Below are 25,413 nucleotides of genomic sequence, written 5' to 3'. Positions count from 1 at the left end.
ACCGCGATAGGAAAAATGAAAATAAAAAAGGCTACCTTGTATTACGCAGATAATGGAAGTTTCTGTTAACAGACACGTTTGTATATAAGAATCTATGTATTTATTGTAATAAACTAATAAAGTAACGGATATACCTAGATAGATAATAATAATATGATAGCTGCCCGGTACTACTCCCCATGGGAGAAAGTGAAATGGATATTTTAAATTTAAAAATGTAATACATACATTATCATTTATGATTATATTAGAACACAATCAATAACAAATTTGTAAATAGGTTTACATACTTATATTTGGTTTGTTAGGGGTGCAGTTCATTCTGTACTTAAATGCAATGTACAGTAATGTGTTTTATGTGATTCCAATATTTCTCTACACTCTAAAATCGTACTGTGTTATCCGTTACGCACATCTAAACTCGTCTCGACTGCAACACGCAGTATATGTCAATGTGCTGCATTTTATTAAAAAAACACGTGTAATTCAATGTACCCCGCACACAACTCGATTGCGACATTTTAATTTGAGAACAAAACAGCAGGTGTGACAAGAAACAAATTTCACCAGACAATTTGGTATAATACCAAAATGTGGCACTTCGTCATTCATTTTGGCTAGCTGCATGACGTCACGGAATAACGATGTAACAACACTGCGCCTAGTTTTCTTTTAAGACTGTATCCCAACCGAGAAGATTGTGCAACTGTGGCGTATAACCACCGCAGCACATCTATTCTATACACAAGACTGCTATCGACCGTTATCGATGGTAGTTTATCGTATTTATGTATTGAGATAGGTATTATAATTGTTACAATAAGTGCTCTCTTGGCTGTGTTAGAGCGAAATAGACAGTTTTAACAGCTAACTTATTGTAACAATGAACACCTGAAAACATAAAACTACCCCCCCCCCCCCCGACAGTCTCTGTCGATAGTATATAGAATAAATGTGCAGATGGTAAAATACGTGCCATGCTTTTTCAATATTTGCCTCTGAAGGCAGTCCCTTTTCGACATCGGCGACTGCAGCAGTGTCCAACCTTTCAAAAAGGTCTCGAGGAGAAATTATTTACTTACACAATTCGATAACCGTTTCAATACTTTCTTTCAATAACAAATACGTTTGTTTTCAATATACATCCATATATATCCCGTAATTAGTGTGTTGGAGTGGACACAGAATAAAACATCGGCCTATTCGATTAGCGGCGTCCAATGCAAATGCTGAACAAATTTAATGTAGTATTAACAACCTAATTAAGCATTGCTTCATCATGAGTCCAGTGCAGTGAATAACGACGAAGACAGTAGAGATTTATAGCGGCCATTAATAATCTGTACTCTGGTACACTGGGCAGAGACCACGAGTCGCGCAAAACGTTTTAATATCATGAATTATGAATTCCCTACATACCTTGAATGATTAGACGTAAGTGCTACTCTCAAATAACTAACAACACAGAGTTAGAGACCAGTTATCTATACCAAGTCAGGCGCCAACGTTAATATATTCATGAATTCCGATTCTAAGGTTGGCACTTCGAAACCAGTCCTCATAACAAATAAAACGATTTATTTCTTGCACTGTTTCATAAGTAGATAAATCGGTTCCATGACAAAACAGAACATGACAAAACAGAAAACAGTGACAAAACAGAACAACGATAAATATAACTATGACCTTTCAGGAAAAATATAAATTTAATATTGAAATTGTCCTATCTCTATTATGTTGATAGATTTTTTAATAGCACAGATTTTCAATACGCCATAATAAATCAAATTATATTACAGTGTTGCCGTACAGTATAGGTATTGCGTGTTGCCGGCAAGCTTAGGATATCTCATCTTAATCAATATAATGTTCAAAATAATTGGGTGACTAGGTACAACGAAATAATGACCTAACCTAACCTAAATAGATTCCACAAAAAATGTTTCATTTTTCCCCTGGCTGTTCTGTTTTGTCCGGTTACCGATAAATCAAACCAACGTATCCTTTGATTTGTTCTTATCCTAAACTTAATAACCCATCTAAATCTTTATAATATCGTATTCAAACGTATAAACTCAAAATTCGATTTTTTTTTTAACGACAACAGTTGGTTTTAAAGGACTGTTAAAATCATTAAACAGCCTAGTGCTCTGCGCACGTGCGTCGGAAAAAAAAAGCGAAAAAATAATAATTGTTTCAGGTGGTGCTGCTTAGAACTGAGATCGAAATTACTTTTCGGTGAAAATCGTTTGGTATTTTTGACGCTGGAGTAGTGTGCAGGTCCATCAACCGGTACGATCAAGATATATGAAAGAAATATAGGAATTTGAATATGGGCATGTGCATAGTGTTGTATTTAGAGTTGACACTATCAACTGGTTCGGCAATTAAATGTAAGGAATTAATTAATTAATCTGTCAGTAGCAGTAGTTTAATTTGTATAATATAATAATTATTGCAAGACGTATCGAACGTTTTCTACAAATATATTACTGGATGATTGCCAACAATTGTTTTTCCTTTGAACACTTGTCAAAAAGCAGAATGATACGACATTTTTTCATTTATTGCAGATCGAGTGAAACTTGTATACTTGAACAAAAATAATACCTATATAATTCATTACATATAGATAATACTTTAATGATCAAGTAATGTGAATGACTTAATTTACAATGTACATTCAGTATTAGCATGCGGCTCGGATTAAGGTCGCTGTGTACACATTGAAAGACAGCGCTACTCTGCACTACTACGAGCGGTGCAGACAAGACGTCGCGCCCGCAATAACTCACGGCGTCGCAGGCGTCGATTGTGCGACGCCAAAGTTTTCCCGCTCGAACGTCGCGACGCCTGTCCAGCGGCACCGTCGCTTTGATCGAAAGTTTAAAATACGTCAACAGATGTGACTGCGCGGAACTGATAATATTTATACACATGCGAGAAGCGATGACAAAATATTTACAAATGATTACTATAGGGAATATAATAGGTAAATGTGAACATATTATAATACATATGGATGCATTCTGACAGAAGCCTTTCTCTCACGATTCCTCAAAATTTGTTTGGAATCAGAAGGCAACTTGCCTATAAGTACCCTTTTCTTCTTCATAGTGCTTTCATCTTATGTAAGTACATAAAAGAAATTAAATACCACGGCTTTAATGAAAAGTTTGTTTGCCTTCCTTCACTAGTGTGCATTAGAAATTAGAGAGTAACAAGAATCAATGATATTTGGATGTGGGGAGAGATAATTATCGTATTGGGGAATATTTACCGTATCGCATACCATCGACGATGTGTTTAGAAATCAATTATCAATGCATATATTGGAAAGGATTAGGTGCATCTTTCGTATGGACTTGATAGGTGCTAGATAGATATAATGCTATATAGTAGGTTACAAGGTATTCCCTGCTTAATATACGAATTATCTAGTTTCCTCTAACGATTTATCGTTGTTCTTTTGACATGGAAAAATAATTGCACGCCATTAACTACATAGTCCGTGTACAGTTCAATTATAATTATCTGCCAAGAAAATAGCTGCAGTGTCCGGCAACGATGTTGAAGCTTGCAGCTGCATAATGCTGATAAAGCAGCCGTAATTGCGTAAAAAATATCATCCACACAGAAATAGATCGACGGATCTGGCACGGCTGAATAAAAAAGGACTCTGAGGTCGTCCGTTTTCGAGCTGAACATCATAAATTGCCAAGAAGTAACACCTGCTCCGGTAAATTTAATCCGAGGGACTTGCGCCTTGAGTTAGAGAACTTCTTACTCTCAGTTTTGAGCCGGATTTATATGTGCTGTAAGTGCAGTGGCATTCTTGGGGTGAATTTATGGACGACAGTGGTGAAAAAATATCACTGAGAAAAGTTAAAATTGAACGCCTAAATATGCGGCTGGGAATGCGCGGGTGATAAAAAACGTCAAGAAAAACTCTGGAAAATGGACACTTAAGCGAGTACTTTGTACAATGCTATCCTATCAAATTGATAAGAAAGCAATACGACATGACAACGAATATAAACAATTTCGTTTTCCAATTTAAAATGAGCTTTTCTTTTGACTTTTCATGCATACAAACAAAATAATAATTACAAATACATCATCCTACATCTACAATAATAGAGGAACTGATTGCATTGACCGTATCATAATTTCTACATCCTATTAAGGTAAAGGCACTAATGGTTGACACATTAAGAAAAAAATCATGTTTTTTTTAATATAGAATACACATTTCTTCATAGATTTAAAAACCAGACATCTTAATCACTGCACAAAACCCTTACCGATTATATTATAATGACAGAAAATAAGCAATAATCAAACACACTTTTTAATAAAACATTTTTGTATCCTATCTTTTATCACTAATGCTTGACATGGCAAAAAAGATGAATCACTAATAATTGACACCTTTAGACACCAATAGTTGACATGGAATATTTTGGTATAATTTACATGTACCTACCTAAATATTTTCTCCTTACCTTTTCTGGTACCTACATACTAATTAACCATCAACCGGTGACTCGTTTTTGCATTGTCAAAACAAATCATTACCATGATATCATTTTTATTAAATGCCTTTTGGACAACGCAGACATATTTATGATATCTCTTTTTCCCTTCTAAAATACATTTTTTTGGATTTGCAGTTGCTCGTAAAGATTGGTCAATGTTACCAGCACTGCTTCTATTTTCTTCCATCTTCAGATATGTATGAACTTGTTCTCATTTAATGCTACATATGAGATTTAACTTTATATAACAGTGTAATTCTAGGCACATTTTGTAGCTGTTGTAGTTGGAAGGCTTTGCCTCATCATGTATAGCTGCCTCCATAGCTGCTAGCATGTTAGCTTGTTCGATAATTACACTGGGCGACTTTACAGGCAGATTATAAATTCGCCAACAAACAGCTCGTAAAGAAGCTCAATGTAATTGATGCTTAAGGCGATACTTCAGTGAAACGGCAAATAATTTTCAACTATAGGCGCGACGAAATTTTGGACTCGCTGGCAGTCTGAGAGAGAACGTCGAGGTGTCAATACGTAATTTTGTTTCGTGATGGCGACGGGGGTATTAATTCTTAAATCGTGTAAAGATAACTTAAAACGTTACCCATTTTAAAAAGAAAACATGTCAATGAATATATTATTATTGTTACTGATAGAACAATAAACAGAACATTAAATGGACGCATGTTGGATTTATATGACAAATTATATTTCGGTCGGCATGCGTCATTTGCACCCGCAACCCGCAATCTGCGCATCGCCTAGCCACGATCTTTTTAGACCATGCCTCAACTGAGGTATAGCCTTAAGAGTATTGAAACATTTTGTCGTTTTATAGGTGGCATTTTTCTTGAGGCAGTCGCTTCGTGTTTTGCGGAACCAAAAGTTGACATTTAATTTACCTAGTAGTTGACATGTGTCTATTATTGGAGAGGATGGACGAAAAATATACTTTCTTATATGGAATCAAAACTGAATGTATGTGTATGCCGAAATTGTTGAAAAATCACTCTTATTGCAACTTTGATGTGATCACTACTAATTGACATACCCTGTCAACTATTAGGTTTTCTTTATTTTGTGGTCCAATAATTGACACCCATCAATTTCAGACATAAATTTAAATATATTATCACGAAACCTATTCAAATCTACACTTTAACATATAATATTACATGTAAGATACCAAAAATCTGAAATAAAAACATATTATGTAATAATTTCTTACCTGGAAGAGTACAGCATTCTTAACGGATATGGTAAGAAAATTTGAAATACGTACTCACTCTGTCACACTCTTTAAAAAATATTCGCCATTTTAATGGTTTGGCTCGCAAAGAAATGAGTTTTGACTGGTTCATCACAAAGTTTACACTGTACATGTTTTTAAGCTATTTTCGAATGGATACATGCACATGTTTTCTTATTTTAATTAATATATTTCAAAAGTGTCAACCATTAGTGCACTGTCAACCATTAGTGCCTTTACCTTATTACTTACATAAAAATACTGACTCTTGATTTGGTTACTTACATAATGACAAATCACAAATTAATACAAAACTGTCCACTAACAACTTTCGACCCCCTCTCGTCTGTCGAAACTTCCACCATATAAAATGTAGAAGCCAGTCGACGCGGTATGCCTACGCGGAGAATGTAGGGTAAACGCAACCACGTCAACGGGCGACAGCCTAAAATATCACCATTGTTTTGTGAAAATGGTGTTGTTTATTTTATATCTGGTCTATTTTTAGTCAATGCAGCAAGTTGGAAGCCGTATTCGGGGTCCAATCAAACTTTGTACATTATTAAATTCTTGTAACTTCCACACGCACAATATTATTTTATTACATTAATTTCATCATTCAATGGGTTCCCATTCGACTGTTATTTCCATGGTAACCATAATCGTCATACTGTTATTTGAAAAAATGGAACAACTTTAATGAGACTGAAATGGATCTGATAAGAGAGATAGCCACTTTGAATGTTTAGTTAGAAGTATAAGCCAAGGAGTTTTTAGAATTTTCGGGAATTTTTTTTAGACTTGGCAAATGTTGAGACAGCTGTTGACGGCTGCACATTGTTACGTCGCAAATGTCAATAATCAATCAAGTGCTGAGTTAATTTCTGGCAAGAGTCTTTTGCAGCTGGCCGGAGAGCGTTTTAGAAATAATAACACAGTGGTGCAATGACGCTTCAAGAATACATTTTTTACAGCGCAAGACAGCCGGGCAGCTGCGTAAATCCGACAGAAACTCTTGAATCGCGCTGAGATTCCGCCTGTAGAATGATAACTCTAAATTTGTTACGCACCTACTTCCCTATTGATTGTCAACCGGGGAAAACAAAATTAATGGCAACTGGCTTACCCTACTGGGTATGGTACAACAGGCTACGGATATGGAATGTAGAAAAATACGCACGTATTAAATATGTAATGTTATTTTCAATAACATCTGTATCATATTAATATGTAATGCGATTTCAATATTTGAGGACTATAGGTGCGCTGCTTTACTTGGGTTTTGATGCCTATGGCCGATGGCCAAGGTATTGAATCAAAACGGCCCTTGACGACCCTAGATGTGAAAGTCAGTTTCCTCAGAAGGACAGAAAATAACTACACTTCGGCCAAATTACGAGAAGACAAGTACAGCATCACCCAGCCCATTATCCAAGTAGATGGATTAACGGTAAACGAGTTTGGTATGAGTGAAACTCTACTGAGTAAGAAAGCAATCAATGAATTACTGTCCAACAAGAAGATTTAGGCACAAGCCGGAAGTCGCTGTCGTCGAATGAATAGGAGTCTCCAGTAGTCCAGTTTTAACACGTGGACAACTCGTCGCTAACCGTCAGGCGCTTTAATAGCAGTGCGGTTAAAAATGGGAGGAGCTTGTTAGTTCACAGTTTAAACACGTAGGCAAGAAGATCTAGTTGGAGTGACCTACGATAGATAGGAGATGGCGCAAGAAGAAGACTCGCATGTTCTACCATCGAATGTTACAAGTTCTGGCTTGGTGCACATTGTATTTATATTTATGTAGTAATTATAATTTAACGTAGATTTTTGGATAAAGGCGGATGCACCGGAATCATTGTGAGAAACGTAGTTAACCGGGGAATAAAGCAAATGTGAGGCATAGCATCACCAAGATAATGAAATTAGAGGATCTCATAAATTTGACCTCGGATTTATTGTCTGGCATTTACGAGCAGTTTCGGCGACACCTGTTTACGCGATGGACCGTTACTGGTACAATATGTATTGTTGGCAGGGTTGCCAACTGTCCCGTGCTGGCCAATCCCGGATGCCCTGTTGTGTTTTCAAATTAAAAAAAATATGTCACCATTACATGATCCTTTGTTAAGAGAGAAACTTTAAATGAAGCCATATCAAGTAAAAAAAAAAAAAGTAAATTACGAACATGAATCGTTATAAGCCATTTGCCCAATACCTAACCTATCAATTGGGGACATTATAAATTGCAAAAATATGTGATATAGCGTAGCCAAATCAGGGATTTGAACCCGCACCCACTGCTTCAACATGACAATTATATAAGCAAAGAAATCGTTGGTTGTATTATTTACAAATTACCTGAAATCTTGCAAATCCCTAAAACCAAGTAATTACATTAATTATTCAGTATAAAAAAAACACATATCTATCTACACACTAAAATAAATCGATTTTTAATGATTGAAAATTTAAAATACAATGGAACCTCGAACTATCGTTTTTTAAGGGCCCCTCCAAAAGAAACGATCAATGCGGGTAAGTCCAAAAAGTAAGAAAAACAATTGTTTGGTAACATTTTCAAAAAACTTGTTTTATCATCAGATTTTTTTAATAACAATGAAATAGAATTAGAAAATTCATCTTTTTACAAAGTCTTTCATAGTGAGTTGCCTCTTTGTAGTCTGAAATTTTAATTCAAACAATGACCTCTCTAATTCGCTCACTTTTGAGTAGTAAAACGATCAATCGGGGTAAAATTGTTGACTGGACCGTAATATTTAGACGATAGGTACATCGAGTAAAACGACAGATCGAGGAACGATGAATGCGGGATTATTTAATGGGTGTTTGGCCGGGACTTTAAAAAAAGAACGATGGATACGGGGAAAGGATGAATGCGGGAACGATAGATCAAGGTTCCACTCTACTCACGTCTGAAGAGAAGTACTAGACCTTGGAACCTAATGTCAAGCCGATATTACAACTACAAGAAATGCGTCGAATTGAAATCGGCAACCCTGATCTTCCAAGAGCTTTCGTTCCTGAAAGTTCTCGAGGGATGTTTCAAGACGCCGTCGTCGGCATTGCATTCGGCGTCGCGGCGTCAGAAGAGGATTGGGTTTGTGTTGTCAGCTGTTGTCGCTGTCATTCCAATGAGTGTGATTTTATTTTGGCTTTTCTCCGAAATACTATCAAACGACAATGTAAAATCTCAAATTTTACACCGGCAGTATATATAATAAATAATCAGATAATAATTCTTATCATTCAAAAACAAACTAACATGAGACGTATTGATTTACTCAAATGACTGCAAAATGGATATACTTATATTAAACGTGTAACTATACTTGGTTATATGTAAATTGTACGTAAAACATTTCACCGTGGCACAGTTCACCGTGAGCTTTCTTATCGGAAATAGATGACCGTATACTATAGTCTCCAATTTTATAAGATTCAATATGAACATTAATTCAATTTTCATAGCTGATTTTGGCAAAATTCATGAATTCAAGAATGAAAACCTAACCTAATAAATAATCCCAGTAAGTATATCGGCTATTTTCAAAATTTGTTTGCTGCTGGCTTCCTGTAAAGTGTAAACCGACAAGAACCGTGTTTTATTTAGAATTGAATTTTATATCAGTAGGTAATACTACACGACCCAAAGAGGTTGGAATGTCTTTAAGAGGACGTTCTACAGAAATGGCCTTGAGAATTGAAAATATGATTTTTTAACATGTGGTCCATAATATCTGGTCTACTAGTTAATATAAAAAGGTCGTGTCAAAGTTGTTTGTGTTAATAAATTTGCTCTGTGACTGATCCGACTCATATTTCACATTTATTTCATCAGGGCTGTCGAAGACATAAATCATAATATATATTTATAATTTTAAATTTTTATTTATAATATATATTATTTAAGTTTTGTGCATCTAATGCCGGGTCCACACTGGCAACAAGTTAATTTGCTGGCAACCTCGTTAGATTTTACGATAATTATTGTAAAATTTCTTAAGCAATTATGGTAAGTATCGTAAAATTTAATGAGGTTGCCAGCAACTTGTTGCCAGTGTGGAAATGGCTTAATATCCACTGTGGTTCACGTAGTGGCATGGACCTGGGGTTAGCTAATTCAGGAAGTCAACACCCATGATAGAATTTTTTCCAGTTTTGGTTGCATTATATTCCAAAACTCTTCTGTAAAAATCGTTTCCGAATTTATAAATGGAAATTTCTCGGTGTACATAGTAAACAAACCTACGAATAAAAAAAGACAAAAAGGAACATACTGATTCATCGCAGTAAAATCTGGTAATCAAATTCGCCATTTTGAAAAGCGACGATTTTGCGTAAACAAATATCACGTGGTCTGTACGTGTGCGGCAAACTTCGAATGTGTTTGTAATTTTGTGCAAAGTGCGAATGTAATGTTTTCAAATAATTGATATGGATTAATTATACCATCGTATTATTTTCTCGAAATCATAAACATACTATAATAGTATTTGAGTATCAACCTATGTTCAATTTGAATTGGGTTATAATAATAATATACCCGTATATATATCAATAGTATGTTTGCTACAAAATCCACCCAAGTTATCAGAACGTACTTGCACAGGTTTGATTAAAAACCATGATGAAATTAACATTTAAAAAATATGAATGCTTAATATTATTTTGACAGCCCTGTTTTCTGATCGGCTTCATGTCGCAGGTGTTCATAAAATAATAATAATTCTCCGCGCGGCAGAAATTACCAGTAATAATAATAATATTTCTTGAAATAAAATCTCCGATGATTAGTGATTTTTGCGAAAAGATCGATTTAAATTGACGTAGTTACGACGCCGAGGTCCTTTTTATACTAAATTATATTTGAACGGCGGGCTCTTCAGCGGGCCCTTAAGGGCCCTACGTCAATTTAAATCGATCTTTTCGCAAAAATCACTAATCATCGGAGATTTTATTTCAAGAAATATTATTATTATTACTGATAATTTCTGCCGCGCGGAGAATTATTATTATTTTATGAACACCTGCGACATGAAGCCGATCAGAAAACAGGGCTGTCAAAATAATATTAAGCATTCATATTTTTTAAATGTTAATTTCATCATGGTTTTTAATCAAACCTGTGCAAGTACGTACTGATAACTTGGGTGGATTTTGTAGCAAACATACTATTGATATATATACGGGTATATTATTATTATAACCCAATTCAAATTGAACATAGGTTGATACTCAAATACTATTATAGTATGTTTATGATTTCGAGAAAATAATACGATGGTATAATTAATCCATATCAATTATTTGAAAACATTACATTCGCACTTTGCACAAAATTACAAACACATTCGAAGTTTGCCGCACACGTACAGACCACGTGATATTTGTTTACGCAAAATCGTCGCTTTTCAAAATGGCGAATTTGATTACCAGATTTTACTGCGATGAATCAGTATGTTCCTTTTTGTCTTTTTTTATTCGTAGGTTTGTTTACTATGTACACCGAGAAATTTCCATTTATAAACTCGGAAACGATTTTTACAGAAGAGTTTTGGAATATAATGCAACCAAAACTGGAAAAAATTCTATCATGGGTGTTGACTTCCTGAATTAGCTAACCCCAGGTCCATGCCACTACGTGAACCACAGTGGATATTAAGCCATTTCCACACTGGCAACAAGTTGCTGGCAACCTCATTAAATTTTACGATACTTACCATAATTGCTTAAGAAATTTTACAATAATTATCGTAAAATCTAACGAGGTTGCCAGCAAATTAACTTGTTGCCAGTGTGGACCCGGCATTAGATGCACAAAACTTAAATAATATATATTATAAATAAAAATTTAAAATTATAAATATATATTATGATTTATGTCTTCGACAGCCCTGATGAAATAAATGTGAAATATGAGTCGGATCAGTCACAGAGCAAATTTATTAACACAAACAACTTTGACACGACCTTTTTATATTAACTAGTAGACCAGATATTATGGACCACATGTTAAAAAATCATATTTTCAATTCTCAAGGCCATTTCTGTAGAACGTCCTCTTAAGGCTATACCTCAGTTGAGGCACGGTCCAAAAAAATCGTGGCTAGGCGATGAGCGGATTGTGCAAATGACGCATGCCGAACGAAATATAATTTGTCATATAAATCCAACATGCGTCCATTTAATGTTCTGCTTATTCTATTAGTAACTATAATAATATATTCATCGACATGTTTTCTTTTTCAAGTGTGTAACGTTTTTAGTCATCTTTACACGATTTAAGAATTAATACCCCGTCGCCATCACGAAACAAATTGACGTATTCACACTTCGACGTTCGCTCTCCGATTGCCAGCGAATCCAAAATTTCGTCACGCCTATAGTTGAAAATTATTTGCCGTTTCACTAAATATACGGTCATATATTTCCGATACAACATTTCACGATGAAGTTTGATACGGCGAACTGCATACGTACAAGTTTCTGGATTGATTCAGTGACATAAATATACTTATATTAAAAATAATAATTTCATGTGACCGGTAGATGCTGATAAATACCACAGTAATCTTCCTCTGAGATTTATATATTCTACCGTTCTATTATTGCACAAACGTGGCCACTTCGTTCTATGTAAGGCAAGACGCGAGTCATCCTCTTGCAGTTGTCGGCAATTTATCGCCAACGAGTCCGCCGCGCGATTGTCTGGATTGTCTCCATCGCTTGGCTCGAGAACAGTGCTGGCGAGGTCTCGGGCTAGGGCGCCACCTGTGGACATTAGTCACCCGGCGACGACGTGACGCGATGGCCCGTCACAAGAGGAAATCTTCCACGTGAAGATAGATACCGCTTTGTTCTGCTGATGGTGCGTGCAGAGCGCGATTCGTAATGCCCGCCAGTTAGCTTTAAAATCCGTGAATAATATCGTGTTACCTTGATTTTATTCTATTCAATTTCGACGCAATTTTTATTCACAGGTTTAAATCTGTCAACGAAAATGGTTGACACTTGAGGGATTCAGAGCTTTTTATAGATACTTAATAAAATGTTGACCAATATCAATAGGAATATCAATATCATTGATAAACGTGAGCAGTTAATAATCTTTACCCGATTTGTGTACCTACCTACCTACTTACCAATTTTATAGTTTTTCTTGAACCGTAGGACACCGTCAGAAAGTTTGTAAATCACAGCGTAGAAGGATTTGTTAAAATGTATTATAATTCTGAGAAGTGATGTACATATGTATATGTGAGTGGCGAAGAGTGGAGGTAGGCTGTTAAGATGCGACATAAATAGTACACATTAAACTTTGTAGTCATACGTATTTGTTTATATTGAACTAAGACTACAATTTATTTACAGATGGTGTGGTTAGTTTTTAAAAATCAACTAACCCCTTACCTAAACCAAACCATAATAGTTCTGGTATATTTTGGGCGATACGACAAAATTGTGCACACGTTTGCATTCATACTTATTTGTTTCCGTTGGATTGATACATATTGTTAGTTCATTTTTTTAAATTCAAAGCCCTGTCCAACCAAACTATAATAGATAAAACATATTATGTCAATAAAATATTGAAAGTTATGTATAATTTAATTGCATATTTTTTTAGGTATTTTATAGATAGACGAGTATTTTTTGACTATTATCTATTATGGCTTGGTTTTCGCAATGATTAATTGAATTTTGAAAACACCATCTGTAAATAATTGTAGTCTGATTTCAATGAAAACAAATACGTATGATACGAATCTTAACAGCCTACCTCCATCCTTCGTCACTGGTATATTATGTATATTCGTCAACTGTACCTACTCTTAGAATGAATATTATTTATTTATTTATTTTCAAAAGACACGTTGAGTACATAACAAATTATTAATTCAGGACGTTCACAACATGACATTTAGAATAAAAATTACAAGTAATCAGTTCGAGAAAAAACAAGGTAGAGGGGAAAAAACAATTTAAAAAAATACAAATTAAACAATAAAATAGAATTTAAAAAACAGAATATCGTCGATGCACATCAAATATGGTCTATGTGACTCTGAGTACATTCTAAGAAAATCGATAAAAACTGTTTAAAAAAAAAACGGAATGGAAAATAACACTTCTATTAATGGACAAATTAGGGAAAAAATATTTATTCAATGTGAGAATACATTTTATTGCAAATATTTACTATTTTGAACAAGAAAATGGCATTTTACTGCGTTTTTTGCACATGGTTCATATTCTATGCACAGTTTTCGTCACATGAACCATTTTTAATACTAGCTATCAAAATTTATCATTCAAAATTATTCAAATTTGATAACTAGGCACTAGTCTAGTGTCTAGTTAACAGAATTAAAATATGAGATTCTATTATCACAAAATTTATGTGAATGTTATGGATATACTATGCAATGGAATTGTGTAGTGATATGCAGAGGATATGAATTTTTTATTACAAAATAATTAATTAATTTTCTGTTTTGGCAAACATTTATTTGACTTCGGCTGATAATGTTTTTTCCATCTTCCCATGAAGTTTAACACTTATTATTGGGTCATCACAACACCCAGACTTACAGCACCAGCACCCATATTTACACAGTAAAAACATCCATGTAAAACATGTTGGCGGTGTAGCGGGAATCAAACCCGTAACCTTCAACTCAAAGTCGAGGCCTTCATTTAAATTTTCCCTCTTTCTTTAAGAATAAATTGTTATTCTTTAACAATATTGAAAGCATGAATATTAATCATTCTTTATTGAAAAAATAAACACAACTTCATTTTAATGTTATTTTTATTTCAAATCGTACATACTACATCAAACAAAATAATAACTATAAATAAGACCAACAAAACGAAGTGTTTTTATACAACATTGAAATTATTAATTTGAACATAGTTCACAACACACAAAAACTAAATTAACGTTTTTGCTCCAATTCCTACATGGACATTAGGGAATCATAAAAAGGGTGATGAACTTTGTCTATCACAAGTTTTAATTCTTGCAAATGCCTAAATTTGGAGTCAGGCAAGGCAAGGGGTCTGTTATACAGTGGCAATGGGAGAATATAGCCAGTCTTGCGGCGTTGAAGCAACTCTTGCCATATTCCAGAGCCCTCAAATCTGTGACAACAGGATCCCCTACTTTCTTTCCTGGTCTTAAAGAAGTTAAATTCGTATTTAAAGTTTCGTAAATTAAAAAGTTATTAAAATGAACATTTTTAATATTATACAGCTGTTTGGGTCGAGCCATTTGCATGCGTGATAAATAATCACTTGGATAATATATTGGGGGCTTGAAGTAATGCTCCAGCACAGAATGGAAATTATCGGCTTCCATCATAGTATGGTCAAAAATATCTGTTCTACAGTGACTTATGTCATTTTTGAGTAGTCACTTAAAGCTCTTGCCAGTATTCGATTCCGATTTTGGTAATTACAACCATTATAAATTAGGATGATCTTATTATAGTTACGTGGCTTGGTCCCTAAATAGTTGATAATATAACTTGTGAACTCGTTAGAGGTCACACCTCCACCTGTTTCGTGCCACACGTAGGGAGTCACGTCCGCATTATTTAGGACATATAAGATGAAATTATGTAGTTGTAGTTTCTGTTTGTAGTAAACAGCAGATGCCAGCAATTTCGTGCATAACATCACACTCCGCAAGTCCATTGTTAAAACTAATGTAGTCTCGCTGGTAGATTCTTTGGCAGTGTTCTTGGCCTTTTAAGCTTGCTCTTTTCGTGTTATGAACATCACACTCCGCAAGTTCATTATTAAAACTAATGTAGTCTCGCTGGTAGATTCTTTGGCAGTGTTCTTGGCCTTTTTAGCTTGCTCCTTTCGTGTTATGAACATCACACTCCGCAAGTCCATTATTAAAACTAATGTAGTCTCGCTGGTAGATTTTTTGGCAGTATTCTTGGCCTTTTTAGCTTGCTCCTTTCGTGTTATGAACATCACACTCCGCCAGTCCATTGTTAAAACTAATGTAGTCTCGCTGGTAGATTCTTTAGCAGTGTCCTTGGCATTTTTAGATTGCTCCTTTCGTGTTATGTGTTGGTCGTAAATTTCTTTCCCAAGAGTTTCACATTTAAATCCTACACAAATATCACATTGACCTTTGCGTGGATGGTGAATAGAAACTTTTTTAGCCTTTAAAACGTTGCTGGAAAAGTTTTTGTTCACAGTTAGCACATTGTTCTCTGTGCACCACATATTGAAGACTGATAGCATGTTTTGGGTTGATAAAAAAGACGATTCGACATATAGTCGTTTTGTTTGAGACCGAGAATAATGACTTGGAACAACTGGCAGAAGATTTAGCCACTTTTTTACATTCTCCACAGTTTCAGTTTGCTTGGCCACTCATTTATTTGTATTGTTGGGGGGAACATTTTCGCCGTCATTAATAATAATGTGTTGCTGATAACTCCATCTTATGTTGGTGCTTTGTGTGATGCTCAAAGTATTTATGAACATTTTGCGGCACACTTTATGTTTATCCCCGTCCTTGGTAAAAAGATATATACCGTGCTCTTGATTCTTCTTCGTGATAGCTGTACTTTCACTGCAACGCTTTCTTACAGCACGTGTTGCTACAAAGCCCAGGAAATATGCTTTTTTCTCTGACCAAGTTTTCAACATCCAAAAATTGTGAAATATGTGCAGGCGATCCTCTTCTGTTATTTTCTGACAACTTAAAGAATTTTTATATGCCACCTTGGGTAATTTGTGTGAACATCTTATTCCCATAGACTTTGCTTGCTTTGATTGGCTTTGTTGATATTTTCCGCAATGTTTTTTATAGCCGACATACCCTTTCCCCAAGACTCTCCTTTTTTTAATTTTCTGAACTAGTGAAATATCAGAATCCATTGGTAAAGAAATATCCATATCACTTTGTGGGATCCACTCTCCAGTTGATTCGCACAGCATATTTACATGAAAATACATCAAATTTATTTAATAAAATGTAATAACTTACCGCTAATTTATAAACCAAATGATCACAGGTACTAAAACAGTGATATTAGGTGTGGTTTATATAGTTTTACACTCCAAAAACAACTAGGACACGTACAAGTGAAATCATGATGTAAAATACGGACCATGTGACCATAAACCCGGTACTAGCCACGTAATCAATATGACGCATGTGCAGTAAGATCACATGGTTCATATTTAAATGCAAAGTTTTGAATGTTGGCACATAGTTTGTTTTCTATCTCCCTTAATTTTTGTTATTATCACATGGTTCAAATTTTACAAGGTAAAGAAAAAAAAAAGAAAAAAAACTGTATATTTAGCTCATTTTCGTAAAATCGTCACATAGACCATATTTGATGTGCATCGACGATATATTATAATGGATCGCCAAAAATATCTACATCTCTTGGGAGTATTGATAATTAAATATCAAACACCTACCGACTAAGTTAAAACAACAATCGATCGACTAATCACTAAATAATGCATTCGCTGCCGAACAATCCAAGTCGTGGGGTAAAACGAGACTACGCGAAATGATGTTGAGCAGAGTTGAGTGTTGGGTTCCAGTCGATTGGTTCCCACGAGGCGATCGCGAATCAGGGCCGAATGGCGACTTTACTGCCATGTTACGGCCAAGCCGTTCGGGTAATTAAGATAAAAACTTTAAAAAGTACACGGCGGATTTCGCGCATGGCTACCTGTGGAAAATGCAACTCGTGCAGGGCCGGCACAGTACGCATTACGAAAAAGTTCTTCGCAGTAGTCTTCAGCTACTTATCACATTTGCACGCTTCACACCCACAAACATTTATAATATCACCTGTACCTTACCAAGTATTATTACAAGCATTTTTTTAGACAATGAAACATAATAATTTAATAGTTTAAATTAATTTTTAATATGGCTAACCTTCTTCTATTACCTCAAAGGGATACGCGCGAGATTAATATTGACATTATATTGAATCGCAATCAAATTGTCAGCTATTTGATATGTCTAGCAGCCTGGGATGGTATCAGATGATATCCTGGAGGCCAACATCCAGAATACACTAAGCATATGACGCCAAATTTATATCGTACATTGTCAAGTTTATATGATTCAACAGAAAATTTAAAAACGTGGTAGTTCTTTTTATCGTATTCATATTATATTAGTATTAATATATTTATGTCAATCATTCCTATACCTTGGAATTAGTTAATAAATAACTATTTGACATATTAATTAAGTATATGCTAACGAATTGGTTTATTTACGATACTTCTCAAACCTCAAGAGGTCAACACTGGCAATAAATGGCTATTTTTAACAATGTAAAATTAACCAAGTCGAACAATATCCAAACGTAACCAAGGATGGCAGAATCGCTTATTATTATAATATCAGTAAAGATTATCATTTTAGCATAGATAATGTATTGACAAATACACTATAAGGAAGGTTTGGTAAAATATCAATCTGCCTACACGGATGGATCATCATAATGAACCCATAAACTAGACGGAATAATCGGTGGGCTAGTCCCTTTAATAAATTCACAAACCACTAACTCGGATCGTTTATGTATTTTACAAAATTCAACGATGATTTTTAAATTCAATAGTTTTTTTTTATATCAAGAATAATATCCACATTTGACGATATTATATCCAAATATCGAATATGTACATGATTAACAAAATATCTCGATAGCGTTTTGAGTCATGCTACAAACAATAATTATAAACTAATTTTATGGCCAATATCCAATGATGATACACAATGTCAAAAAATATCTGAAGAATGAAAAAACCACCATGATATTTATATTTTTGTTTTCCTTTCAGCCTAACTAAATAGACTGGTAGATAATATTTAAATAATTTTGATTTTCTCCCAACCTAAAAAGGATTTCGCACTCTTGATGTAGGGCATCAATAATATATATCGTCACTCCAATTCTACAACTAGATAACTTGATTTTCACTGTTTTATGAGTTAGCTATTTATTGTTATTCTACATTTCGTTCTCTACAATATGATAGAACTCGGTAAGTCAGAAGTTATTAATTTTGTATTTGAAAATATTAGATAACTTTTAAACATGTATTAAATAAATAAAATAATATATCTACAATATTTGTTCATACAATCAATTGAACATTATGTAATTGTTCCCGATTAGACGAGCACAATTTTCCATTTTTATTTAAATTATAATTTTGGCCTAGATTTAAGATTCCCAACAATGACCAAATCAGAGTTATTTAGTTGTAGTATTAAAGTGACGATGAGTATTTATTTACAACCTGGTAAATCTCATGACGTTGGGTCTGGCCCAGGGTCGGAACGGGCGAGAAAGAGCTCCCAGTCGAGTGCCACATGTTTCAATTCACGAAGGCCCTGTGTACCGATGATAGCTGAATCTGGTAATAAAGCTGTAGGGAAGGTGGTCAGGCAAGCCCCGACGAAGAGGAAGATATAATTTTATTATAATACTTTATCCACTTTCAACGTTCCTTCATATGATTAAACTCGTGATCATCTATAATATTTATTGTCTTGAAATAAATTCCCGTGGTTCCACGCCCAGCGGAATCGAAGTTAGTGTATGGTCGCGTTGAAAACTCGCTCAAACTGGCCCGCGCATAGTCATCGCCGAGTTACATGAATATGTAAATTGGCGTTCAGAACGAAGCCGATGCAGGTGTCCACCTCAATTACGTTGGAAGGCCGATGTCTAACATCGAAAACAAACAACATGTACCCACGTAAGTACGTTGCAGACTCCATTTCGCCTCGTGATTCCGGCGAATTGGCGACGATTGCTGAAAAAGTCTACTTATTTAAATATTGGATCAATAATAATATTGACAGTACTTACGTCACATAAAATCTTAATATTCAAATGGACATACATACTTACAAACCTACAAACTTATCTAAAGAAAGAATGGGTGGGGGAGCCATTGTCGAAAACTACCCAATCAAGACTCGCAACTGGACAGAATCTGACATTCGTTCGTAGTTCCATTTTTGACGACTTTTTAGATAAGTTTGTAGGACTGTACTCCACATGAATGTCCTACGTGAAAGCACTGAAAATAATTACATATAAGTAAAATCCAAATAAAAATTAAATATTTATTATAGTAAGGTGACTCGACCAGCTAGCAGAAAAATTAAATCAGCTTCGCCTTAATGATTAATTGAGATGGCTTTTACTTACGATGTTCAACAGTAAGTTGCAATTTTTTTCCTTCAGCTTATACAGAGTTTTTCTTGGGAATCGAAAGTATCAATATCAAAATTAGAAGTAACGGATTAATAATATAGAAACGTGAAAGCCAGCCGATTAATTTACGACTGTCAGGTTATAAAACACAAGAAAAACAAAGCGTGACGAGTAACCTCATATTATATTACCAATGTTGAATGCACGTTTCGTTTACGTGTCAAACTTTGATGCATATTTATGATACAGACGTAACTATTGAAATTAACATAATACACGTGTTTAAGTTTTTCTCATTTATTCTTAACTACATCCGAGATTTAAACCTTGTTACAACAGCTTCATTCAGAAGGCAACCCCCACTTCCCATTACCTTTGCGTTCCCTGAACGAGTAGTTTCCCATTTCCCCTGTGCGAAGGGTAGTTTTCAAAGCAAAAATAAATCGTAAAGACTATTAGGTAATATGAATGGGTGGGTACTACCTAGTACTAATATTATAATGTACAATATTCGAATGTATACATACATATTACGTATTACATACCTACTCATCACAAAGGTATCGGAATCCTTACGTGAAACTAAACATACGACGTAATAATTCTTTTTTTTTCTGATTTCACGTCACATTAACGAGGCAGCCACGTGAAATCGAGATTTGTTAGCGTTGTCACGTTAAATATTACAAGTGTGTAACAAACAGTGGATCATGCACCTAAGGTTTCTTGGAATCTGATAATATCTACGTCTTGTTGTTGAGAAATGTTTTCCTTGTTACTGTAAGATACTCTGAATTAAATATTGATGACGCCAAGAGTCTTCTATCAACAATTACGAAATAATTAAAAAAAAATCCTGACGACTTAAATTATTGGAACCAAACGGTATGTACTTACTAATAATGATATTAATAATAAACATACAGACGAGACATAACTTTGGACCTGATATAGGATGAGGTGTATTTCTTAAAAATACAGTCAATTTAAGTTTAACAAAAAGACTCAATTGTATATTGCCATTCGTTGGTTTGAAGATAATATTGGATGGTGGGTTAAAGGGCACTCAAAATTGAACAGATGAAAAACAATGTCTACGTCATAATATAATATGGCAAAATAAGTGTTAATAGATGGATGTATGTTTGATGAAATTGTTCATAGATCAAATCTTGACTGGAGCGCTTTTGGCAGCCTGGATAATATGCCTATCAAATTGACCTCCCATTGTACCTACATGTGAAACAACACGAACCTTCAGTAAAAGGTATCATTCTGTACAAGTCTATACTTAGGGCTCAGACACACATCAATGCAGTTGCAACGCGTCGACGCAGGTCTTACTTGATTACAAATGCAAACCGATTGGATAAAATAATCTAATTTGAGATTCAAATAGAATAGGATTTACAATCAAGTAAGAGTTGCGTTGACGCGCTTCAACTGCAGTGCTGCGTGTTTGAGCCCTTAGGGTACCACAGCATAGTAAAATTACTATTAACTTGAAATCCTTTTCATTTATATAGAATCTGGTTTCGGTATTGTTGTTATAACTATACGTATCGAGTAACTACAATTAAAAATATAAATTATCTTGCATCTTGCTCTTTCAAACTATGACATCATTGCATCTATTCTATACACAAGTGACAAAACTGCTATCGTGGGTAGTTTTCATATGTTTGTATCATTATGTCATTATAATTGTTACAATAAGTGAAACAGTCAAAACTGTCTATCTCGCTCTAAAATTTAGCACACCAAAGAGAGGTGCTGTTAAAACATAGCACTTATTGTAACAATTACAACAAACTTAAGTACTAATACTTCGATACAAAACTACCCTCGATAGCTGCCGATAGCAGTCTTGTGTATATAATAGACGCAGATCTCACTATTAACACTACAATCCCCATTTTACGTTACTTTTAAAATCAAGTAACTAATTAATTATTAATATTAGGTGGAGTAGGGTGAGTGTACGTGGCGATTTAGAAACAGAGAAAGTGGAATAAGCTAGGGGAGGTTTTCGATGATAACTAATCAATTATATTGTTTCAAGTCTGTCAATTAAACGATTATGTTGGACGACATCATTAAAACTCGTATGAAATAATGTTAAAAGCTACATGAGCGCCATGGCGGAGGATTTTACGCTTAGACTATAGATACATCTAGACGCCACCCGTTGCATTGCTAAATGAAGCCGCTTGCCTTGCGTTTGGTTTGTGAGCGAGCAAACGCATTCGTCTACAAATGTTCGAGACCATAGACCATTTCGCTAGTGCTCTCCCAAAGTGCTCGCACTAGACGTTCAGAATTAAAATATATTTTTAAGCGGTCAAAATGCAACCATTAGATAAAGATATCTATAATTTAAGTTATTTCAAAAAAACACTAGGTCACTGATATTAAAATATATAATAAAATACAAATAAATTATCACGAACATGTATCAACTTACCTATGAAACGTTATACCATCTTCTTGCTTATCAGTACGGCTACCACATTTTAAGACAACACACAGAACCATCTTTTCTACTTAATTAACTAAAAATATTTACCACTGACTTTATGTTTAACACAAAAATATCAATTTTAGCAACACGAGCTCGCAAGTTATCGACGCTGTGTGAAGCGTTTTGCCCCGATTTGATGGCGATATTTTTGGAAACTAGCTTACACAAATGTAGACCTTTTATCTTACTCTAGCGCGTGTCAAAGAGATCGTAAGGGTGCCGAATACTTTCTCACTCGCACTCATGCATCGTTTTTGTTCAGGCCTTGATTTTACGACTCCACTGAATGATTGTGATTCATTTTCTTTTTGTTGGGCCGCATTCTCAGCCGGGCCAGGTCGGCGCTGGAATAATAAAACCTGAAAACAGGTAACCGCGGTCCTCGCCTCGCAGCGGCATGACGCCACCGCCTACGACACTGCATCACCATAATATCACCATCATCATGGACAAACGTCTCGGATAGACCAACGCTATTTTGGTAGATACAATGAATACAAGATCATACACGTTTTTAAAATAATGGCAACAATACAGACATCTTCGAGATACTTAGTTTTAAACGGCATTTTGGCGTATTTTGTTGTCATTAGTAAAAAAAATAATTGATGAAAAGTTCACACGCATTTATCAATTTGTATTATATATTATTATTATGTACTACTTACTTTATTATTAGCAACTGCGAATAAAAATAATTTACTTACCTATTCAATGAATAATTTCAGGTCTACGAATGTGCTTAGGTAAAGCCTCAATTCACGTTTAACATTTAATTAACATTAAAGTTGGTTGATATACCTACCTCCATTATTTTAAAATGAATATAAAAAAATATCCACATATCCTTTGAAAACGTAATATCTCCATATTAATATGGCTGCTCAAGTGCCTTCGTCCGACGGAACCGGTCCTAATCATTATGAATTAATAATAACAAGTAATTAAATTATATAGGTAATATCTTTATCAATGCATTTGCAAAAATATGAGCATCTTTACGACGGACCATTTATTTTTCAGTAGGGGGTAGAGTAGAGTATAAATATAATAATAGTAGACCAAGTACATAACACTAGTGGCGAATTAATGGATAATATAAAAAGTATAGTCTCGCGACAGTCATTTGCAATAATGTGTAAAAAGGTTGAAAGTTTTTTCCTTATTACTTCTACCACATCGCAAATATATTTTTTATACGCCTATGTAAAATTGGTGAGTACCTACATTTTACTGGTATATTCAGCAGAATTTCTTTGTAAATCTATTAATGAAATAATATATACGCTCTCGTTTCCCACGAACGCAGCTGCTGGCTGAAAAATAACACCGTACATGAGAATTTTCCCATGAAGACTTTCGGAAAACCTTATCTTATCCAGGCCTCGCGCATTTCGGTTTGGCGTGGGAAGCCAGCCGCGATCCAGTGCACACAGGTTCGTCGTTTTAATTTCGCACAGGTGTGCAGAGATTCGAGAGTCGACTCACTCGCCGGTACAGTTGCCTCGTTCAGTTTTAAATTTTAAAAAAAGGTCGCCATGTTTTTTTGTTCGGGCTTGCAGGTGGCAGAAATTGAAACGAGCGAACGACGTCGCGCCAATCGCCAAGATGCGATGGTAATTTCGCGTTTCGCAATTTGTTTTGCGTCTTTTTTAACATTCGCGGATTCGATACGCCGAGATTGGCGGATTTTACAATAAATTTATCCATATTATTATGTTTTCCGTTTGTTTCGTTATCGATTGTGCAAACCGTAATAAAAATAATGAAATAAATAACGTGCTGTACCTAATAATATTAGCCGCATCCTTGCCGATTATGATATTTTATTAGGTTGGTACCTACATAATATATTACTATCTTTATACTCATTTTGAGGCATCTTACAGAAACATATAGAAACTGTATTTTTAGGATGTTGTGTTATCTTTGACTAGAATAAACGGTACAAGTCGGTTATCCTGGATACAGCGGCAAACAAATTTTGAAAATAGCCGATATTACTGGATTATTTGTTGGGACAACCTAACCTAACCTAGACTGACCCAAACTAACAAATAATCCAATATATCGGCTATTTTCAAAATGTGTTTGCCGCTGTATCCAGGATAAACGTATAGAACCGAATAAACAATAAGATTAATTCTGAAAAATAGATACGAAACAAATTTACTAAATTAGAAACATCTACAATTAGTTATGCATAAACGAAATAGTCAAATTATTTTAAAAATTGTAAAGATTAAAAAAAGAAAATCAATAGTAGGTATAATATGTTTTTTACAGTCGTCAATCTTAATAGAATAGATTGATGCTTTGTGTGCTATGTAAAAAATGGTAATTAAGATAAAACTAACACAACTATCTTATTTTTGTTACAGTAGTGAGTAGCTTTGTTTGGTTTTTGGTCTAAAAGACTTCGATCACAAAAACAATGTGGAGTTTTACATGGTTAGCTAAAATAGACTAGGTACCTATATGTTAAAAGTTAATACATTTTCAAGCTGTCCCCTGCATCATAGATGAAATCTAAGCTCTGACATAAGAATGGGAAACTGCATTACCTACGTAGTCCGTAGAATGTATAAAATGCGCAAAAATCATACAATATTCGTTTAGCTAGGCTAGAGAAAAGAACATATTAAATTTGCATAGTTCAGGTAGTTTTATTATTCACAATGAAGACTTTTCATTGCTATTGTAAATGGGTATTAATTACTTCCGTATTAAAATAAAGACTGACAAAGATCAAGTATTTGTAAGGTACACAGGCACAGGTCTTCTTACTAGATCCCAAATTCATCCTAATTGGAATTAAGCAAAAACCAACAACAACCATTGTAACAGAAG

At 34.7% G+C, this 25,413-nt stretch overlaps 1 protein-coding gene across 1 annotated transcript in view; it reads right to left on the bottom strand.

The window, feature by feature from the left end:
* Positions 1–25,413, bottom strand: part of emc (Basic helix-loop-helix domain-containing extra-macrochaetae) — a 50,635-nt gene that overhangs the window by 24,513 nt on the left and 709 nt on the right. The window lies entirely within an intron of this gene.

This window comes from Rhyacophila brunnea, unplaced genomic scaffold (genome assembly GCF_057557595.1).
Source record: "Rhyacophila brunnea isolate RB1 unplaced genomic scaffold, BYU_Rbru_1.0 scaffold_9, whole genome shotgun sequence".
Lineage (NCBI taxonomy): Eukaryota > Metazoa > Arthropoda > Insecta > Trichoptera > Rhyacophilidae > Rhyacophila > Rhyacophila brunnea.
The sequence above is the reverse complement of the archived record's forward strand: the minus strand, read 5'-3'. Positions and strand labels throughout refer to the sequence as shown.